Here is a 23,923-nt window from a genome sequence, read left to right as displayed (position 1 = left end):
TGTCCACAAACTGGGCCATCTTCAATAAACCGGCTCATCACCAAGGACTAGCTGCAACAGTAGCAATGTCAAGGAGGGAGAAGTTGAACAAGATGGTCAACGACTATCTAAGTGACCATACCTGCGTCCTTCCTGAAGCTTCTATACCGTTTAATTAATGGGTATCCAAGCTGCATAGTTGGCCCGACCTCTCCTTCTATGCTTTGGAGGTGCTGGCCTGCCCTGCTGCTAGTGTGATGTCAGAGCGTGTTTTCAGTGCCGCTGGGGTAATCATCACAGATACATGCACACGGTTGACTACAGAGAATGCAGACAGGCTGCCTCTGATAAAATTTAACAAGGACTGGATTTTGCAACAGTATTTAAGCCCTCCAGATGACAGTATCCTAACCTAAAGTCACCCAAAACTTTATTTTTTTTTTAAATTGGTGATCACGTCCATCCCTTCCCATACAAGCCCCTTTTCTTCTTCTTACTCATGTTTTCAAAACCTGCTTCTGACACATGTACCTCATGGTCAATAAGCTAAAAACATTGTTACGTTAATTAATATTTCCCATCGGAGGCACTTGTGATGAGAGAGAGACCCTTCTTGCTTCGTCAACCATGGTATCATACCCCTTGGGCTAATTTTTGGAGACACTATGGCTATGCCTGGACACTGGGCACTGCCACCTCTATGCTAGTAGTCCTAGCTTCATCATAATTGTTTGGCCCTTCAGACCTGTCTTGCTTCCTTCATCAACCATAATACAGCCCCTTGGCCTAATTTTTGGACACACTATGGCTATACCTGGACACTGTGCACTACAACCTCTATGCTAGTAGTCCTAGCTTCATCATAATTGTTTGGCCATTCAGACCTGTCTTGCGTCCTTCATCAACCATGATACAGCCTCTTGGGTGAATTTTTGGAGACACTATAGCTATGCCTGGACACTGGGCACTACAACCTCTATGCTAGTAGTCCTAGCTACATCATGATTGTTTGGCTCTTCAGACCTGTCTTGCTTCCTTCATCAACCATGATACAGCCCCTAGGGCTAATGTTTTGAAGACACTATGTCTATGCCTACACTTTGGCCAGTGGCACAACAAGGACAGTAGTCCAGGCTTTATAATTGTGAATCCCTTGTGATGAAGATGATGATGGGTGGCTTCTTCCTGCGTTAACCATAACACAGCACCTAGGGCAGATTGCTCTCCTTACACCACTTACACACTTAGCTGTCAGAAGATTGCCTCCATCATCACTCACTCTTACGGCACTTTTGATATATCACTGCTACTCCATAAGTGGCGTACGAGTCCCGCTCTGCCGGCAAAAAACCACAGGACTTCAAAGTGTTTGTACATTCTAGTGAAGCAGTGGTATAAAACCACTCATGCAGCCCCTGACCAGGTGTCCCCACGTTATATACATTTGTTTACAGCATACATTTTTTTAACATTTACACATTTTTTACTGTTTTACTGTGCGCCTGTAAAAGTGGCATAACACTCTGACAGCATTGTTCACAGCAGCGACCTAGGAGTCAGAAATGCTTCCAGAGGTCTTCCTCATGATGTTCCCGTGTCATTTGAGCACTGTTCTGATCAATTTCAGACGTTTTTAGACCCTAAAAGGACCCCCTGGGGGATGCTCGGTTTTCCCATAGACTTACATTGGGCTCGCTGCTCTGATCGAGTACCCGAGTATTCCAATTTGTTTGACCTGAGCAACGAGCATTTTAGTGCTCGCTTATCACTAATTACCACTTCTGTCTCTGAAAAATACCCCCCTTTATTTCAGCTTATTAATTGTATGTTTTTATTGTACTTTACCTAATAAAGATGGAATATTTTATTATGTAGTTAGGTAGTTAAATTTTTGTTGGTATTGTGCATGCAACCTGGACATGTGGCACGAACTGTCCCTCTACGCCTGCCCTGCCTCTAGCATTTTGTCAGAACAGATTTTTAGTGCCACCAATGGCATAGCAACTGATAGGCGCATCCGTCTGTCAACTAAAAATGCTGACAGACTGTCTCTTTTCAAAATTTTTTAGTCTTTGTGCTTAGTGCATAGCCTTTACCAGTCTTGGGGTCCCACTCCTTAAAAAGGAAATGTTCTCAGAGGGCCTCCTATATGTGTCTTCCAGGGTATATTGCAGTGCTTCCTTAAATTTTTTTGGCTGCCCTTGCACTTAGTGCATAGACTTTATGAGTCTAGGAGTCCCACTACCTAACAATTGTAACAGAATAAATATGAGGCCCTACTTTATGTCTAATGGAGTCCATCTTCCTTCTAATTTTAGGCAGTTCTTGCATTGTCCACAAAAGTTTTGTGAGTTTCAGAGTCATAAAATCATTTAATTATCCCATTACTATGTTGTCTACTGTAGTCATAGGTGACTGTGATATACAGTTAAAGACGGCATGGCTGTTAAGGGGTAGAAGATGTGATTTTTTTCTCTTTTTAATTTTGCCTTAAGTGCAAGTCATGATACAGGGAAAAATGTTTCCCAACATTTTTTTCTGCAAAATCCATTTTATCTTTGGTTTTGTATGTTTTGTTGTCCGTCCGCAAGAATGGAGTAATACACTGACATCATTGCTCCCAGCAGTGACCTGGGAGCCAGAGATGCCTCCATGCGCCTTCATGTTGCTGCTATTCCATTTGAATGCTGTTTCCAGATATTTTCTGGAAGAAAGCAGCCATAATATGTCACTCCCTGACAACTCCTTTAAAACATTAAGCATATGTAGTTCTTTGACAATAATAATTCATTACTGATACAAAAAAAATATTTTAACAATAGATAAATTTAATGTGTAAACACCAATTCTCCATAGCCATCTAGTGGCAGATTATTGGATTTATACTGTACATTTTTATCAAAGAACTAACAAAGGGCTGGTCTATAATTAAGTATTGTAAATAAACCTTAATAATGACGGTCAACTGTTAGTCATATAAAAATTGCATGTAAGAATGTGGAATGCTGACAGCTAACAGATGTATTACTTTGATCTTTCCATCTTCACACCCATTTAGAAATAATTGCCTCCCTATGACTGTGATCACATGGGTTTAAGAATGTTTTAAACACTTGTTGTCATATCATATTAAGGAATGTGGTTTACTGCACAGAAGCCTTAGATGATCTACATAAACATTGCTCATTTTGGTCAAAACAATTTGGGAGGAGTAATAAAAGTAAGCCTTTAACTTCAACTATTATTGCTGCATTAAAATGGTATATCTACAGTATGTCAATATCTATGTCTAAATCTATATATCATATACAAAGCTCTGTGCAAAAGTTTTTGGCAAATATGGAAAAAATGCTGCAATTTTTTCTTTGCCTTTTATGCCCAGCTCTGTGCAGGTGCCTAATCTACTTCAGGGGGAATTGACTCCAGGAGGGAATTGAATCCAGTCAATGCACAAGATTTTTCTAAAACATGAGAATGATAGTAAAGAAAATTGTAGTAAAAGAAGCAAATTTATTTTAAAAAAGACAATATTTTTACCTTTTTGTGCCCATCCCTGCACAAACTCCTACAAGGGGAATTAACATCAATTAATACCAACAAATTATTATTTTTTTGCTAAAAATGAGAATAATAGTTAAGAAAATTGTAGTCATTGATGCCCATTTTAATGTGAGATGGGTCTGAATCTGAACACGGTCCTAACGGGCAAATTCACCGCAAAGTCAAATCACACAAGATTCTAATTTCTCCAAAAATGCAGACGATAGTAGATAGTAAAAAACAAACTGTAGTCATAAAAGACCATGAATTTTTGTTTGAAAACATTTTTTGACCTTTGAGCATGATGAAATTGAGGATGTGCGATATATAGCGAGCAAGTGTTACTTTGCCCAAATACATGGAAGCCATGATGTTTCTGGTATTATCATTTACTAAATTGCCCAGTTGTAGTTGACGAGAAGCCAGTCAGAAATGCATGCAGCCGCACACTCCGGTTCCGAGTTCCGGAGGCAGTGCCGTGTATTGTTGGGGATGAGGGAAGGTCCTGATGTGCTGCTGGGTGGTGGTGAAGACAGAGGACTAAGTAAGGAAGGATAGAGGAAATGTATATGAAGATGTTCATTGTATTAACCACTTCATGACCATGGCTGTATAGGTATATTCAAGGTCTTGTTCCTGCCTTTGATGCGGGCCCCGACGCTGAGCCCGCATATTTCCCTACACGTGACAGTGGACCTGATCAGATGACATGTACCTCTAACAGCCACTGTCAATCACTATTCCTGCCCATTGGCACCCCTGTCACGTGATCATGGGGCACTGGTGGATTGTTATGACAACCGGGGAGTCTGCAGAAGACCTCCGTACCTGTCATTGTGAATCTACAACATACGCTAGTGGCCTGCATTCATAGGAGATTGTGATATTTGCTACTCATCGCAAGGCCTTAAGTCTCCTAAAGGGACTGTTATAGCCAGTAAAAATAAAATAAAACATTTTTTTAAAAGTAAAACAAACAGAAAAGCTTAAATCAACACCTTTTCCCCATTGAAAATAAAACAAACAAATATACAAATATAAAACTATATATATATATATATATACAGTATATATATATACATAAAACAAAAAAAACTTCCTTTTCAGGTCCTCTACCAGAGGCCTGGGAGTTTGAGGGTTCTGCGCAGGATCTTAGCTGTTCCCAGCATTGCATTTTTCAGGACAGAGAGCTCCTGGGATCTGCTGTAGCCATTCTTCCAACTTAGGGGTCACTGCTCCAAGTGCTCCTATCACCACTGCAATCACTGTTGCCTTCACCATCCACATCTTCTCCAGTTCTTCTTTGAAGCCCTGATCTTTCTCCAGCTTCTCAGATTCCTTCTTTCTGATGTTGCTGTCACTTGGAAGCAACTAAATAAAATTGGAATGGTTGGTGACATAAACTTCCTGTTTGTGGCACATTAGTATATGGGAGGGGGAAAACTTTTCAAGATGGGTGGTGACCATGGCGGACATCTTGAAGTCAGCCATTTTGGATCCAACTTTATTTTTTTCAATGGGAAAAGGGTCATGTGACACATCAAACTTATTGAGAATTTCACAAGAAAAACAATGGTGTGCTTGGTTTTAACCCCTTAGCGACCGCCGATATGCCTCTTAATGGCGGTAACTAAGTGTATTAAAACCATAGCGTCGCTAATTCACGGCGCTGTGGAGAAAGTGAATAGCACCCCCCAGTGTCGGATTTTCTCCGGGGTCTCGGCTGCTGGGGGTAGCCGAGACCCCAGAGATCATGAATCGGTAGGTTTTTACCGACCCTGCTTTTGCGATCGCCGTTATTAACCCTATAACGGCGACCGCAAACAAAGCCGCAATTTTACATTTAATTTCTCTTTCCTCTGATGTAATCGCACATCAGAGGAGAGGGAAAGAGGGTCCCCGATCCCCCCGGTACCTCTCCGTGGTCCTCTGTCCCCTCCCGGTGGTCCTGCGTCCCGCCGACGTCCTCCGGTGGGCACCGACATCTTGGATCTGGGAAAAATGGTGGGCGCATGCGCAGTGCGCCCGCCGGGGATCTGCCGGCTCCGGCTGGCAGATTCCATTCATTCATTTTGATCACGATGATAAACTATCATCGTGATCAAAATAAACAAAATAGTACATAACCCCCCCGTTTATCACCCCCTTAGTTAGGCCAACATAACGAAATAAAGAAAATATTTTTTTTTCAGTTTTCCATTAGGGTTAGGGTTAGGGCTAGGGCTAAGGTTAGGGTTGGGCTAGGGTTAGGGTTAGGGTTGGGCAAGGATTAGGGTTAGGGTTTGGGTTAGGCTAGGGTTAGGGTTGGGCTAGGGTTAGGGTTAGGGTTGGGCTAGGGTTAGGGTTAGGGCTAGGGCTAGGGTTAGGGTTAGGGCTAGGGCTAGGGTTAGGGCTTGGGTTAGGGCTAGGGTTAGAATTAGGGTTAGGGCGAACTAGGATTAGGGTTAGAATTAGGATTAGGGATTAGGGTTGGGATTAAGGTTAGGGTTGGGATTAGGGTTAGGGGTGGGTTGGGGTTAGGGTTGGAGCAAGAATTGAGGTGATTCCACTATTTACCAACTTTGGGGGTCTAAAAATTGGGTCTAAAAAAATCACTTTTGTTGAAATAAAAAAGACATTTTATTTTCACGGCTCTGCGTTTATAAACTTCTGTGAAGCGCTTGGGGGTTCAAAGTGCTCACCACACATTTAGATAAGTTCCTTAGGGGGTCTAATTTCCAAAATGGGGTCACTTGTTGGAAGTTTCCACTGTTTAGGCCCATCAGGGGCTCTGCAAATGCAACATGATGCCCGCAGACCATTCCATCAAAGTCTGCATTCCAAAATGGCACTCCTTCCGTTCCAAGCTCTCCCATGCGCCCAAACAGTGGTTTCCCCCCAAATAAGGGGTATCAGCATACTCAAGACAAATTGCACAATAACTGTGGGGTATGATTTCTCCTGTTACCTTTGTAAAAATAAAAATTTGGGGGCGAAAAGATCATTTTTCTGGAAAAAAAATGGATTTCTTATTTTCATGGCTCTACGTTATAAACTTATGTGAAGCACTTGAAGGTTCAAAGTGTTCACCACACATCTAGATAAGTTCCTTAATGGGTCTAGTTTCCAAAATGGGGTCACTTGTTGGAGGTTTCCACTGTTTAGGCACATTAAGGGCTCTCCGAACGCAACATGGCATCCGATCACAATTCCAGCCAATTCTGCGTTGAAAAAGTCAAACGGCGCTCCATCCTTTTCAAGCTCTGCCGTGTGCTGAAAAAGTGGTTTACCCCCACATATTGTGTATCGACGTATTCAGGAGAAATTGTACAACAAATTTTGTGGTTGATTTTCTCTTTTAACACTTGTGAAAATAAAAAAATTGGTTCTGAAGTAATTTTTTTGTAAAAAAAAGTTAAATGTTAATTTTTTCCTTCCACATTGCTTTAGTTCCTGTGAAGCACTTAAAGGGTTAATAAACTTCTTGAATGTGGTTTTGAGCACCTTGAGGGGTCTAGTTTTTAGAATGGTGCCACTTTTGGGTATTTTCTGTCATGTACACCCCTCAAAATGACTTTAAATATGATGTGGTCCCTAAAAAAATGGTTTTGTAAATTTTGTTGTAAAAAGAAGAAATCGCTGTTCAACTTTTAACCCTTATAACTTCCTGGTGATGTAAAGTAGACATGTGGGAAATGTTATTTATTAAGAAATTTTTGTGACACATCTCTCTGATTTAAGGGCATAAAAATTTAAAGTTTTAAAATTGCAAAATTTTCAAAATTTTCGCCATATTTCCATTTTTTTCATAAATAAACACAAGACTTATCGAAGAAATTTTACCACTAACATGAAGTACAATATGTCACGAAAAAACAATCTCAGAATCAGCAGGATCCATTAAAGTGTTCCAGAGTTATAACCTCATAAAGGGACAGTGGTCAGAATTGTAAAAAATTGGCCTGGTCATTAAGCTGCAAATTGGCTCTGTCGCTAAGGGGTTAATTTAAGTTCATTCTTTCATGAGTTATTTACAAGTTTCTCTTTGTTTACAGCCATTGACATGTCGCAGAGGTTAACATGTGAGGAGCAGATAGAAATTGTGTTGATGTCTGGTGAGCGCAGTACCCGGGTCATTACAGCAGATTTCAATGCAAGACACCCTATGCAAGAAAACTGTCACCATTCCCATTTTATTTAGGTGTATCCACAGAAATGGCCCACCCAAAAATGTTTGCCTCATCACTGAACATAATGTTCTGTGTGAACTGAGGGTCCTGTTCCAATTTTTGTTTTGCCCATTCTGCAAATTCAGCGCGCCGATCTGGGTCACCAACTATTCCCATTTTATTTAGTTGTATCCAATGGCCCACCCTGTATTATCATTGCTGTCTTCTGATCCATGTTTACTATGACAATGTCTGGTTGGTTAGCCAACACCTGCTTATCCGTCTGGATCTTGAAGTCCCACAGGATTTTAGCCTTTTCATTCTCCACCACTTTTTTCTCTGGAGTCTCCCACCTGGACTTAGGGGGACATAGCCCATATGCTGTGCAGATGTTCCTGTATACAATTCCCGCTGCTTGGTTGTGGAGTTCAGTATATGCTGTTCCTGCTTGCATTTTGCATCCTGCCACTATGTGTTGGATGGTTTCTGAGGTTTCTTTGGACAGTCTGCACCTTGGGTCTTTTCTTGTGTGGTAGATCTCTGCTTCTATGGATCTGGTACTTAGTGCTTGCTCTTGTGCTGCTATGATTTAGTATCTCTGTGCTATCTCGGAATCCAGCTTTCTCCAGCCATTGGTAGGATTTCTCTATGTCAGCCACCTCCATTAACTGTCAATGGTACATCCCATGCAGCATCTTGTCTTGCCTTGGCATTCATGTTCCCGTTCCTCCTTCCAGATCTGTTGTTTTTGCTGCCTTAGGATTTCTCTCAGCATCTCATCTTCTGGCTCCATTTTTCTGATGTATTCCTGGATACTCCTTGTTTCATCCATGATGGTGGCTTGGATGCTTATCAAGCCTCGACCATCCTCCTTTCTTTTGGTATACAATCTTTGGGTGCTATACTTAGAGTGGAGACCTCCATGCATTGTGAGGAGCTTTCGTGTCTTCACATCTGCAGCTTCCATCTCTTCTTTTAGCCAGCACACTATGCCAGCAGGGTATCTGATAATTGGCAGGGCATATGTATTGATGGTGTGGATTTTATTCTTCCCATTGAGCTGGCTCTTCAGGACCTGTCTTCCCCTTTGATGGTATTTGGATGTTGCTGCTTTCCTTACCTCCTCATCATGGTTACCTTATGCCTGTGCGATGCCGAGGTACTTGTAGCATGTCTGTACATCTGCTATGTGCCCTGTTGGTAATTCCACTTCATCAGTCTTGACTACCTTGCCTCTCTTTATTACCAACCGGCTGCTCTTCTCCAGTCCGAAGGACATCCCGATGTCTTCATTGTAGATTCTTGTCAGGGGGATCAGTGAATCGATGTCTTGTTCATTTTTCGCATACAGCTTGATGTCATCTATGTAGAGGAGGTGGCTGATGGTGCTTCACTCTTGAACTTGTTTCCATAGCCAGAATATGTAATTATTAGTGTTGAGCATTCCGATACCGCAAGTATCGGGTATCGGCCGATATTCGCTGTATCGGAATTCCGATACTTAGTTCCGATACTTTTTTCATATCGAATACCGGAATCGGAAGTTCCCATAATGCTAGGAGCCCGCTCGATTTGATTCAGCCAATGGGGATCCTCAGAAGTGTGGGCACATCCTGTTAGGCATGTAGGCATGTTAACTACTGGCATGGCTGTGATTGGCTGCTGAAATGATGTCATGATGCACTATAAAAACCGCAGCAGCCGCCATTTCTGGTCACTCTGCTGTGAATTCAGTTAGGGACAGGCTGCTGTTGAAGACTGTGAGGGACAGTTAGAAATAGCGATCATCCAAAATATCTATTGCTCTACCCAGGCTACATAATCCACCACTGTAGCATTTTTGTAGCCCAGCAGCGCTGTTTTAATAGCTGTCTGCAAGGGCTGTGTGAGTGCAGACCCACGCTGTGTAGTGTGTCCTGCAGGCACGTCTGCTTGTAGGCCGCCCAGCGTGTGTCTCTGTCTCATACACATTTTTCTTTTATTGCTGCTTTTTTTTTCTCCTGTATAGTGTGCTTCCATACGTATCCATATACGTTGGTTGCAAACACTAAAGGAGTGGACAGCGGAGCCTTTCAGCAGCCTTTCAGTGCTATAGCCCATTTCTCTGCACTGTTTTTGGCTGTCTGATAGGTCTCTCTGTGTGTGAGTGCAGCTCACGTTGCAGTGTGTTCTACAGCCACCGCTAGCTGTAGTCCGCTCAGCGTGCGTCACTGCCTCATACATAGTCCTTTTTTTGCAGCTAATTTAGCCAGATTTTTGCTCCTATATTAGTGTGCTTCCAACCGCATCCATTGTCATTGGTTGGTTGCAAACACTATATAGGATTAGATAGAGGAGCCTTTTTGCTGGCTTGTGCCCTTCAGGGCCAGCCAGACTAGTATCACCCTATTTTTTGGAGCCTCATCAATTGCATTGTAGGTTAGCTTCCTGCATTGTAATCGCTCCAAAAAGTTTGTGATACTATAGCTTTCAAACTTTGGTCACATCCTTTTCTCCCCCCCCCCAAAAAAAAAAGGAAATAAAGTTCACCAAACACTCCACTTTACAGTTGTCTAGGCCACATTAGATCATATTAAAGTGTAGTACACACACTCTTAGCCAAATTAGTGCTTCTTATACTGGTTAGCAGGTTTTCAGGAATAAGAACACTAAGCCACCCCTTTTTTACTTTTCTGCCTATCTTTATCAGTCTACCAAGATGAAGAAGGCAGGGAGTAAGGCACGTGGTCGTGGCCGTGGAGTTTCAGCAGGGAGAGGACGGGGGGATTCAGCAGGGAGAGGACGTGGGGATTCGGTGTCTGCTGTGGCCACCAGTGACCCGGCATCCCCCACTTTTACCAGGCAACAGTCCTTCATGCGCAGCTTTGTAGGACCTCGCCATACCCCACTGCTGCGTGACGAACAAATTGAAGCCGTTGTCGGATGGATGGCAGCTAATGCATCCACTTCAATGACTTCTGCATCCTCCCAAGGCCAGAGCACTGAAGAGCAACCATCTGTCTCTTCACCACCTGCCAAATTGCCCAGGCAGTCTGAGAGCCCTGGACAGGAGCCATCTCAATCTTTACTTCTGTTCTCAGAATCTGTTGGCTTGGAAAGAGGTGGCCAGCCAAGCAGCATTCTAGAGCGTGAAGAAGAGGGAGTATGCAGTGATGCGCAACTGTTTTGACCCTCTGAATCTGAAGAGGCGGGTGGGCCAGTGCCTATTGTCATCACACCTCAGTGCTCATCTGATGATGATGAGACTCAGTTGCCAATTTCTGGTGCGTACGGTGCTGGCGAGACAACCCAGGACCAGCCGGTGCTTGAAGAGGGGAGTGGAGATGATGAGGTCCTTGACCCATCATGGAGTCAGCCACAGGAAGGTGGTGGGAGCAGCTCTGAGGAAGAGATTCCCCAAACGGCCAAAAGAGGAGGGAGAGGGTGGGGGCAGACTTGGTTGCCTGTAGCCTCCACTTCGGCACCCGTGAGGAGCAATCCTCTTCCAAAACACAAAACGGGCGCTCCCAGGACTTGCAGTGCGTGGTCTTTTTTTGACACAGTTGCAGATGACATTTGCTTTGTCAAATGCAAGCTGTGTCATCAGAAAGTGAAATGAGGGAAAAATGTGAGCAACCTCAATACCACAAATATGTGGAAACATGTGCGTACCAAGCACGAGGTGGAGTTACACAGACACACTGAAGATGTAGGCCAACCTTCAGCAGCACCTACCACCTCTTCAGCTCGTGTTGGGGCCTCTTCCTCCAGCTCACACACAGCTGGTTCGGCTTCCTCACTGGAACGCCATGGAAGAACCACTGCCACTGTTGTCCAGAGACCCAGTGAAATTCCACCCACTGAACCACGTTCGCAGTCATCATCACACTCCCAGGCCACTCACCAGCAATCGGTAGCACAGGCATGGGAGAAAAAGCGGCCATACTCGGCAAACCATCCCCGAGCACTGGCTCTGAATGCCGGCATTGCCAAACTACTGGCCCTTGAGATGCTGTCATTCAGGCTGGTGGAGACTGACACCTTACGGAACTTTATGTCATTGGCAGTTCCACAATACAATGTGCCCAGCCGCTTTTATGTCAGCAGGCAAGCCGTCCCTGCCCTGCAAAAGCATGTGGAGGGAAAAATTAAAAATGCGCTACTAAATGCCGTCAGTAGCAAGGTCCACCTGACCACCGATGCGTGGACCAGTAGCCATGGACAGGGACGATACCTTTCCCTCACTGCCCATTGGGTCAATGTTGTGGAGCCGGGTACAGATCTGGAGAGTGGCTCTGTACGTATTCTGCCAACTCCAAGGATTGCAGGAATGCAGTCTGTACATATTGAGTCCTCCTCCTACTCTAGTTCCTCGGAATCAGCACTGCGTGAGCCTGTTAGGCCAGAAATGAGCACAGGTGTGGCCAAACGTCAACAGGCCGTCCTTAAATTAATTTCTTTGGGGAATCGGAGCCACACAGCACAGGAGCTCTGGAATGCCATCAAGCAGGAGAGCGATGTGTGGTTTGTGCCAGCGAATCTCCAGCCAGGTTTGGTAGTGAGTGACAATGGCCGAAATCTAGTGGCAGCTCTGGGCCTAGGCAACCTCACTCACATACCATGTCTGGCACACGTGCTCAATTTGGTCGTGCAGAGCTTTCTGAGGGACTATCCGGATCTTGATGCACTGCTGCACAAGGTTCGCCTAGAGTGTGCTCACTTGCGGCGTTCCAGCATGGCAAGATCGCGGATTGCATCTCTGCAACGCCAATTCCACCTGCCAGAACATCGCATCATATGTGACCTCCCCACCAGGTGGAATTCAACGTTACATATGTTGGAGCGGTTGTGTGAGCAGCAGTCAGCAGTAATGGAGTACCAGCTGCATCAGGCGCAAACAAGTCGCACTGTGCGCCGGACACACTTCACCACCACTGAGTGGGCCACTATGAGGGACATCTGCCAAGTTTTGCGTGCCTTCGATGACTCCACGCGGATGGCCAGTGCAGACGATGCACTAATCAGCATGACTGTCCCCCTCATCTGTCTGCTTCAAAAAACCTTACAAGCACTAAGTGAGGAGGTTTTTGAAGAGGTCGAGGATGAGCAGTCAGAAATGCCATCTGCTTCTGGCAAGTCTGGGCAACGTGCTTCCACACAAAGGCCCAGGCAGGGGACACTTAGTGAGGAGGATGACGAGGAGTCAATGGAGGAGGAGGAACACATCTCTCCAGAGGAGGGAGGTACACAAGGCTCTAGTAGTCAGTGTGTACAGCGAGGGTGGGGTGATGCTGAGCAGGCAGAGATGCTGCCTCAAGCTGGGGACAGCGTTTCCGGTCCAGTTGGCAGTCTGCAGCACATGGTTGATTTCATGCTGCAGTGCTTGTTAAATGACCGCCGCATCGCCAACATTCTCCACACGGCTGATTATTGGGTGTACACCCTCCTAGATCCTCGCTACCGGGACAACTTACAAAGCCTCATACCACAGTTGAACCGGGAGCGAAAAATGCGGGAGTACCAAGAAACACTTGTGCAGGCCATCATGTTCTCCATTCCCCCCGCAAGTGTTGCTGGTAGTGCTTTTCAAAGCAGCCATGTGGGTAGAGGCAGTGGAGGAACCTCTGCACAAAGAGGTAGCAGAGGCAGTGCCGCAAGACAAGGCAAGGCCAGTATGGCCCAAATGTGGAAAAGTTTTGTGGGACCGCCACAAACGGCTACACCATCACAGACGGCTCCAGTCAGCAGGAGGCAACGTTTCCGTCAGATGGTGACAGACTACTTGTCTTGCCCTGTTAGTGTTCTCCCAGATGGCTCTTCCCCGTTCAAGTATTGGGTCTCTAAGCTGGATACATGGCCAGAGCTTAGCCAGTATGCATTGGAGGTGCTGGCTTGCCCTGCTGCCAGTGTATTATTGGAACGTGTCTTTAGTGCTGCAGGTGGTGTGGTAACAGACCGTCGCACGCGACTATCCGCCGATAATGTTGACCAGCTAACTTTTCTGAAAATGAACAAGGCCTGGATCTCATCTGAATTTGCCAGTCCTCTTCCAGAATGAATAAATAATTGGCTGGCAACAGGATCCAGGTCTCCTGTTGTGTTCATGTTTCTATGACCTGAACTTTATTTCCTGGGCTACAGCAACACCCGTTGTTGCTCAGAAGTGCTGTCCACACAGACAAAACACTCGCTCATGTGTAAGTGGGGTTCGGTAACGTCAGCTGATCCCCTGCTGTGTGTATGGCAAAGTGTCCTGCTCCCTCCACAGTCAAACAACCTCAGATTTACACCTGGCTCCAAGTAGGCCTCGGCCTACTACCTGATTTTCCCTGGGCTCCGACACCGCCAGTTGGTGCTCAGAAGTGCTGTCCACACAGACAAAACACTCGCTCATGTGTAAGTGGGGTTCGGTAACGTCAGCTGATCCCCTGCTGTGTGTACGGCAAACTCTCCTGCTGCCTCCAAATTCAAACAACGTCTTATCTTAAACTGCCTCCAAGTAGGCCTCAGCCTAGAAAATGACTATCCCTGGGCTCCAACATCGTCAGTTGTTGTTCGGAAGTGCTGTCCACACAGAAAAAAACACTCGTTCATGTGAAAGTGGGGTTCGGTAACGTCAGCTGATCCCCTGCTGTGTGGAGGGCAAAGTGTCCTGCTCTCTCCAAAGTCAAAATACCTCAGCTTTACACCTGGCTCCTAGTAGGCCTCGGCCTGCACCCTGATTGTCCCTGGGCTCCAACAACGCTAGTTGGTGCTCGGAAGTGCTGTCCACACAGAAAAACACACTTGTTCATGTGAAAGTGGGGGTCTGTAACGTCAGCTGATCCCCTGCTGTGTGGAGGTCAAAGTGTCCTGCTCCCTCCAAAGTCAAAATACGTCAGCTTTACACCTGGCTCCTAGTAGGCCTCGGCCTGCACCCTGATTGTCCCTGGGTTCCAACAACGCTAGTTGGTGCTCAGAAGTGCTGTCCACACAGAAAAACACACTTGTTCATGTGAAAGTGGGGGTCAGTAACGTCAGCTGATCCCCTGCTGTGTGGAGGGCAAAGTGTCCTGCTCCCTCCAAAGTCAAAATACCTCAGCATTACACCTGGCTCCTAGTAGGCCTCGGCCTGCACCCTGATTGTCCCTGGGTTCCAACAACGCTAGTTGGTGCTTGGAAGTGCTGTCCACACAGAAAAACACACTTGTTCATGTGAAAGTGGGGGTCAGTAACGTCAGCTGATCCCCTGCTGTGTGGAGGGCAAAGTGCTGCTGCCTCCAAATTGTAACTACTTCAGATTTAAACATTCTCTGATTTGGCCTCTGTCTCCACTCTGTCTCTAGTATTTCCCCTGACCTCCAACACCGCCAGTTCCTGCTCACAGTTGCCGTCCACGCATTCCACACGTGTTACTGTGTTCCTGGTGTTCTGTTACGTGAGCAGATCCCCCAATGTGTGTCCACCACTGTCTCCTGCACTGTCCACCTTCCCACTGCAAGCGGCGGGAATGTGGACAAAGCAGGAGACAGTGGCAGACACACATCAGGGGATCTGCTGACATTACAGAACCCCAGTAACACAGGAACATGTGTGGATTGGGCAGACGGCTGCTGTACGCATAAACTGGCGGTGTTGGTGGTCACGTGAAATCCTGGAAACAGAGTGGAGAAGGATGCCTAATTGGAGCACGTTGACAGTCTGTTGTAGCCTACAAACAATCTAAAACTGCCACCAAGTAGGCCTCGGCCTGCACCCTGGTTCTCCCTGGGCTCCAACAACGCTAGTTGGTGCTCAGAAGTGCTGTCCACACAGAAAAACAAACTCGTTCATGTGAAAGTGGGGTTCGGTAACGTCAGCTGATCCCCTGCTGTGTGGAGGGCAAAGTGCTGCTGCCTCCAAATTCAAACAACGTCTTATCTTAAACTGCCTCCAAGTAGGCCTCAGCCTACAAAATGACTATCCCTGGGCTCCAACATCGTCAGTTGTTGTTCGGAAGTGCTGTCCACACAGAAAAAAACACTTGTTCATGTGAAAGTGGGGGTCGGTAACGTCGGCTGATCCCCTGCTGTGTGTACGGCAAACTCTCCTACTGCCTCCAAAGTCAAAATAACTCCGATTTACACCTGGCTCCTAGTAGGCCTCGGCCTGCACCATGATTGTCCCTGGGCTCCAACAACGCCAGTTGGTGCTCGGAAGTGCTGTCCACACAGAAAAACACACTCGTTCATGTGTAAGTGGGGTTCGGTAACGTCAGCTGATCCCCTGCTGTGTGGAGGGCAAAGTGCTGCTGCCTCCAAATTGTAACTACTTCAGATTTAAACATTCTCTGATTTGGCCTCTGTCTCCACTCTGTCTCTAGTATTTCCCCTGACCTCCAACGCCGCCAGTTCCTGCTCACAGTTGCCATCCACGCATTCCACACGTGTTCCTGTGTTACTGGGGTTCTGTAACGTCAGCAGATTCCCCAATATGTGTCCGCCACTGTCTCCTGCGCTGTCCACCTTCCCACTGCAAGCGGTGGGAATGTGGACAGAGCAGGAGACAGTGGCAGACACACATCAGGGGATCTGCCGACATTACAGAACCCCAGTAACACAGGAACACGTGTGGATTGGGTAGACGGCTGCTGTACGCATAAACTGGCGGTGTTGGTGGTCACGTGAAATCCTGGAAGCAGAGTGGAGACAGATACCTAATTGGAGCACGTTGACAGTCTGTTGTAGCCTACAAACAATCAAAAACTGACACCAAGTAGGCCTCGGCCTGCACCATGATTGTCCCTGGGCTCCAACAACGCCAGTTGGTGCTCGGCAGTGTCTTTGGCACGGGTACTCCCTGCTGCCCAGCCTGTTTTCAGCACGCCTGCTGTTTCCGGGTAGTGTCAAGGTCACTATGCCACCAATCCGTTGTCCTGTCATCTTGCGGCCGGGTTAGCCGACTCTACGGTGCCTGCAGTTTAGGTGACTCCTATGTGGGCTGTGGGAACTGGCACTGAAGGCTGGATCCGTAGTGCCAATGGGACATGGACCCCCTGTAGGACTGTGGGTTTCGGTAACTGCGGCCGGCTTGCGGCCTGGCTACTTTGCTTTGAATGGGTACCTTCTGCTACCCACCCGGGTTCCAGCACTGTCTGCTGGTTCTCGCCAGAGCCTTTGGCCTAGGTGCCTCCATGTCGGTATCTGAAGTCCAGCACCGTCAGCTGGTCCTTGGTAGTGCTTTCTAGCACAGGTACCTCCTGCCTAGTAACCATGGTCCAGCACCGTCAGCTGTTCCTCGGTAGTGCCATTGGCTCTTGTAGCTTTTGCTACCCATCTAGGTTCCAGCACCGTCAGCTGGTTCTCGGCAGTGTCTTTGGCACGGGTACTCCCTGTTGCCCAGCCTGTTTTCAGCACGCCTGCTGTTTCCGGGTAGTGTCAAGGTCACTATGCCACCAATCCGTTGTCCTGTCGTCTTGCGGCCGGGTTAGCCGACTCTACGGTGCCTGCAGTTTAGGTGACTCCTATGTGGGCTGCGGGAACTGGTACTGAAGGCTGGATCCGTAGTGCCAATGGGACATGGACCCCCTGTAGGACTGTGGGTTTTCTGTAACTGAGGCGGACTTGCGGCCTGGCTACTTTGCTTTGAATGGGTACCTTCTGCTACCCACCCGGGTTCCAGCACTGTCTGCTGGTTCTCGCCAGAGCCTTTGGCCTAGGTGCCTCCATCTCAGTATCCGAAGTCCAGCACCGTCAGCTGGTCCTTGGTAGTGCTTTTTAGCACAGGTACCTTCTGCTTAGTAACCGTGGTCCAGCACCGTCAGTTGGTCCTCGGTAGTGCCATTGGCTCTTGTTCCTTCTGCTACCCATCTGGGTGCCAGCACTGTCTGCTGGTTCTCGCCACAGCCTTTGGCCTAGGTGCCTCCATCTCGGTATCCGAGGTCCAGCACAGTCAGCTGGTCCTTCGTAGTGCTTTTTAGCACAGGTACCTTCTGCTTAGTAACCATGGTCCAGCACCGTCAGTTCGTCCTCGGTAGTGCCATTGGCTCTTGTTCCTTCTGCTACCCATCCGGGTGCCAGCATTGTCTGCTGGTTCTCGCCACAGCCTTTGGCCTAGGTGCCTCCATCTCGGTATCCGAGGTCCAGCACCGTCAGCTGGTCCTTGGTAGTGCTTTTTAGCACAGGTACCTTCTGCTTAGTAACCATGGTCCAGCACCGTCAGTTGGTCCTCGGTAGTGCCATTGGCTCTTGTTCCTTCTGCTACCCATCCGGGTGCCAGCACTGTCTGCTGGTTCTCGCCACAGCCTTTGGCCTAGGTGCCTCCATCTCGGTATCCGAGGTCCAGCACCGTCAGCTGGTCCTTGGTAGTGCTTTTTAGCACAGGTACCTTCTGCTTAGTAACCATGGTCCAGCACCGTCAGTTGGTCCTCGGTAGTGCCATTGGCTCTTGTTCCTTCTGCTACCCATCCGGGTGCCAGCACTGTCTGCTGGTTCTCGCCAGTTTCTCAGCCTTCTTGTACCTTCTGCTACATTTCCAAGATCAAGCTTTTTGAAATTGTCTTTGGTAATTCTTATTGATCTCCATGACGACGACCCTGATGACAACGACCCTGAAGACCACACCAAAGAAGACCAGAAATATGACCCTAAATAATAAGACCAAGAGGACAAAGAACATGAAGACAACCACCAAGATACAGAACAAAAGACAGAAGAACAAGAAGCAGAAGAAGCAAAAGCAGAAGAACAGAAAGCAGAAGAACATTAAGCATAAGACTAAAAATCAGCATAGAAGAATTCAAAATTATAAGCAGAAGAAGACTAAGCAGTAAATGGGGGTGAGTCCGTTCCTCCTCGTGGTGCCCCTGGAAAATGCCTGCTGCTGCAGGCCAAACTGAACGCGGACAAATCCTGTTGTAAATCTTTAGTGACAGGCAGAACGTAAGGTGTAATCTTATAACTTTTATAGATAAGTACTACAGGAATGCCTGTCACCATAAGAAAATGAAGACAAAGAAGAATAGGAAGAAGATGAAGAAATAGCATATTAAAATTAATAATAGCTGAATAAGAAGAATATGAAGAATGGAAAAAAAAAATTAATGGGAAGAAGATGAAGAAGAAGAAGATGAATCAGGTGAAGAAAAAGTTGATGAAAAAAATGCTACTGCTGCGGATCATGAAGGAGAAAGTGTGGGAGAAGTACAAAAGAAGGTGAAGAGCATGGAAGTTGTGAAACATACATATCTGACAAAATATAAAAAAGGTTAACATAGTCAATATCTTTTTAACTCCAAACGTCTTGAAAAAAAAATTGGAATTAATGCTATGCCATGTGATTTGAATAAACCACTATGCCTTTAATGTCTCCTCCACCTCCCACAATACATTCTACATGATTCTTATTTGTTTTCAATTATGTAGAATTAGCCAACAAGGAAATAAAGGGCTTTTTTTAATTCCGATACCGGAAGTCCCATTGACTTGAATGGGACTTCCGGTATCGGAATCGGCGATACCCGATATTTTTTTCGTATCTGGCGATACGATATTTTTGGGTATCGAATGGTATCGCTCAACACTAGTAATTATCTGACTGAGGGGGTTCAAGTGCATCACCTTGGTATATGCTGCATTAGATGGTCACTTGTGCTAGTTGTCTTGAGTTGAATTCCAATTTTGTTCTCCATAGCCCCATTGAGTTTTTGAGGAAGGTTCTTAATTTCCTGTTGACATTGTAGAGAGCCAAGCATTCACAGATCCATGTGTGTGGCATTGAGTCATAGGCTTTCCTGTAGTCAATCCAGGCCGTGCTGAGATTGGTCTGTCTGGATCTTGAGTCTTGAGCGACTGCTCTTTCTACAAGGAACTGGTGCTTAGAGCCCCTGGTGTCGGTCCCAATGTCTTTCTGAGCTGGATTCACATACTGGTTCATACGGTTCTGTAGCTTGGTGGCTATGATGCATGACGGGAGTTTCCATGTTGTTGTAAGGCAGGTTTGGCGGTAGTTGGATGGAACTGTTCCTTTGTGTGGATCCTTCAAGATGAGAACTGTTCTACCTTATGTTAGCCAAGCTGGATGGTGGCCAGTTGGTTCATCTGCTTTGCCATGCGTTCATGTACCACTGTTAATTTCTTTAGCCATTAGGTGTGGATCATGTCTGTTGGATATTTGCTTCATTAATGGTGACGGGTTCTTTCTCTAGGTGGTTGCTGTGTTTCTCATATCTTGCAGCCACGTTGCACTGGTGTTGTGTGTTTCTTCCTTCTCCCATACGTTCCTCCCGTATTTTTCAGTCTCTGCTATTATTGGAGTTGCTGCCTTTGTGCTGTTACTCTGTTGATGGGAGTATTCTTTGGATGGTTCTTTGGAGAACAGGGCATTTATCTTCTTGGTGGCCTCACTCAGGACCAGAGTGTGCAGCTGCATGTATTTCTATGCAGCTGAACACTCTAGTTCGAGTGCCGGCGGCAGTGCAGGGTATTGAGGTGCGAGACTCGTGTGAGTTTCTCACAAGTGTGACCCCGGCCTAAATCATAATGACAATCCAAAACATCCAAATGATTCCGATCAAAAGTACACATACTCTGGTGATTTTGGCCTGATAACATGCACAGAAGTTGATACAAATGGGTTTGAATGGCTTCTAAAGGTAACATCCTCACCTGTGACCTGTTTGCTTGTAATCAATGTGTGTTCATAAAAGCTGAGTGAGTTTCTGGGATCCAGATAGACTCTTGCATCTTTCATCCAGCCACTGATATTTCTGGATTGTACGTCATGGGGAAAGCAAAAGAATTGTCAACAGATCAATGGGAAAAGGCAGTTGAACTGTATAAAACAGGAAAGGGATACAAAAATATATCCAAGAAATTGATAATGCCAGTCAGGAGTGTTCAAACTGTGATTAACAAAAGGAAAATCAGGGGCTCTCTAAAAACAAAAACACGGTCAGGTAGACCATCAAGAATTTAATCCACAACTGCCAGGAAAATTGTTTGCAATCCAAAAAACCCCCCACAAATAACATTAGCTGAAATAATGGACTCTCTGAAAACTAGCAGTGTGGATATTTCAATATGCGCAATAAGGAGGCACTTGAATTAAAATGGGCTGCATGGTTGACTCACCAGAAGAAAGCCATTACTGTGCAAATGCCGCAAAGTATCTCATCTGCAATGTGCAAAACAGCACAGAGACAAGCCTCAAAACTTCTGGAACAAGGTAATTTGGAGTGATGACATCAAACTTGAACTTTTTGGCCACAACCATAAACATTACATTTGGAGAGAGATCAACAAGGCCTATGGTGAATGGAGGTGGATCGCTCATGTTTTGGGGATGTGTGAGCTACAAAGGCACAGGAAATTTGGTCAAAGTTGAAGGAAAGATGAATGCAACCCATTATCATCAAATACTGGAGGCAAATTTGCACTCATCAGCCTGGAAGCTGCGCATGGGATGTAATGGGACGTGCCAACATGACAACAAAGGCCAAGTCAACCTGTCATTGCCTACAGAAGAACAAAGTGAAGGTTCTGGAGTGTCCATCTCAGTTTCCTGATGTGAATATCATCGAGACACTCTGGGGAGAGCTCAAGCACACAGTTCATGCTAGACAGCCAAGGAATTTACAGGAGCTGGAGGCTTTTTGCCAAGAAGAGTGGGCAGCTTTACATCTGAGAAAATAAAGAACCTCATCCACAACTACCAAAAAAGACTTTAAGCTCTCATTGATGTCAGATGAGGCAATATATGGTATTAAGAAATGGGGAATGTAAACTTTTGATCAGGGTCATTTGGATGTTTTGGGTTGCCATTATGATTTAAAAAGAGAAAACACAGTAGTTTAACCCCTTCACCCCCAAGGGTGGTTTGCACGTTCATGACCGGGCCAATTTTTACAATTCTGACCACTGTACCTTTATGAGGTCATAACTCTGGAACGCTTCCATTGATCCCGGTGATTCTGACAATGTTTTCTCGTGACATATTGTACTTCATGTTAGTGGTAAAATTTCATTCAAATAACTTGCGTTTATTTGTGAAAAAAATGGAAATTTGGCAAAAATTTTGAAAATTTCACAATTTTCCAACTTTGAATTTTTATGCCCTTAAATCACAGAGATACGGCACACAAAAAACTTGATAAGTAACATTTCCCACATGTTTACTTTACATCAGAACAATTTTGGAACCAAAATTTTTTTTTGTTAGGAAGTTATAAGGGTTAAAAGTTGACCAGCGATTTCTCATTTTTACAACACCATTTTATTTTTAGGACCACATCACATTTGAAGCCACTTTGAGGGGTCTATATGATAGAAAATACCCAAAAGTGACACCATTCTAAAAACTGAACCCCTTAAGGTGCTCAAAACCACATTCAAGAAGTTTATTAACCCATTAGGTGCGTCACAGGAATTTTTTTGAATATTTAAAAAGAAATGAACATCTAACTTTTTTTCACAAAAAAAATACTTCAGGTTCAATTTTTTTTATTTTACCAAGGGTAACAGGAGAAATTGGACTGCAAAAGTTATTGTGCAATTTGTCCTGAGTATGCTGATACCTGATTTGTGGGGGGGAACGACTGTTTCGGCGCATGGCAGAGCTCAGAATGGAAGGAGCGCCGTTTGACTTTTTCAATGCAAAATTGGCTGGAATTCAGATTGGACGCCATGTCACGTTTGGAGAGTCCCTGATGTACCTAAACAGTGGAAACCCCCTACAAGTGACCCCATTTTGGAAACTAGACCCCCCAAGGAACTTATCTAGATATGTGGTGAGAACTTTGAACCCACAAGGGCTTTACAGACGTTTATAACGTACAGCGGTACAATTAAAAAATCATATTTTTTCCACAAAAATGATCTTTTCACCCCAATTTTTATTTTCCCAAGGGTAACAGGACCCTAAAAGTTATTGTGCAATTTGTCCTGAGTATGCTGATACCCCAAATGTGGGGGTAAACCACTATTTGGGCGCATGGCAGAGCTCGGAAGGGAAGCAATGCCATTTGACGTTTTTGGCTGGAATTGAGATCGGACACCATGTCGCGTTTGGAAAACCCCTGATGTACCAAAACAGTGGAAACCCCCCACAAATGACACCATTTTGGAAACTAGACCCCCTAAGGAACTTATCTAGATGTGTGGTGAGAACTTTGAACCCCCATGGGCTTCACAGAAGTTTATAACATAAAGCCATACAATTAAAAAATCATATTTTTTCCACAAAAATGATCTTTTCACCCTCAATTCTTATTTTTCCAAGGGTAATAGGACCATAAAAGTTATTGTGCAATTTGTTCTGAGTACGCTGATACCCCACATGTGGGGGTAAACCACTATTTGGGCGCATGGCAGAGCTCGGAAGGGAAGCAGCGCCATTTGACGTTTTTGGCTGGAATTGAGATCGGACACCATGTCGCGTTTGGGAAACTCCTGATGTACCAAAACAGTGGAAACCCCCCACAAATGACACCATTTTGGAAACTAGACCCCCTAAGGAACTTATCTAGATGTGTGGTGAACACTTTGACCCCCCCAATGCTTCACAGAAGTTTATAATGCCCGGGCGTGAAAATAAATAATTCGTATTTTTTCCACAAACATGATCTTTTAGTCACCATTTTTTTATTTTCCCAAGGGTACCAGGAGAAATTGGACCCCAAAAGTTGTTGTCCAATTTGTCCTGAGTATGCTGATACCCCATATGTGGGAGAAAACTACTGTATGGGCACACGTCAGGGCTCGGAAGGGAAGTAGTGACGTTTTGGAATGCAGACTTTGATGGAATGGTCTGCGGGTGTCATGTTGCCTTTGGAGAGCCCCTAATGTACCTAAACAGTGGAAACCCCCCACAAATGACACCATTTTGTAAACTAGACCCCCCAAGGAACTTATCTAGATGTGTGGTGAGCACTTTGAACCCCCAAGGGCTTCACAGAAGTTTATAATGCCAGGGCATGAAAATAAAAAAATCGTATTTTTTCCAGAAACATGATCAATTAGTCCCCAATTTTTTCATTTTCCCAAGGGTAACAGGAGAAATTGGACCCCAAAAGTTGTTGTCCAATTTGGCCTGAGTACGCTGACACCCCTTTTTGTGGAGAAAACTACTGTATGGACACACGTCGGGGCTCGGAAGGGAAGCAGTGACGTTTTGGAATGCAGACTTTGATGGAATGGTCTGCGGGTGTCATGTGCGTTTGGAGAGCCCCTGATGTACCTAAACTATTGAAACTCCCCACAAGTGACCCCATTTTGGACACTAGACCCCCCACGGAACTTATCTAGATGTGTGGTGAGCACTTT

Source organism: Dendrobates tinctorius, unplaced genomic scaffold (genome assembly GCF_039654945.1).
Source record: "Dendrobates tinctorius isolate UK_male_01 unplaced genomic scaffold, ASM3965494v1 ptg000040l, whole genome shotgun sequence".
NCBI lineage: Eukaryota > Metazoa > Chordata > Amphibia > Anura > Dendrobatidae > Dendrobates > Dendrobates tinctorius.
This window is presented reverse-complemented; position numbering follows the sequence as displayed.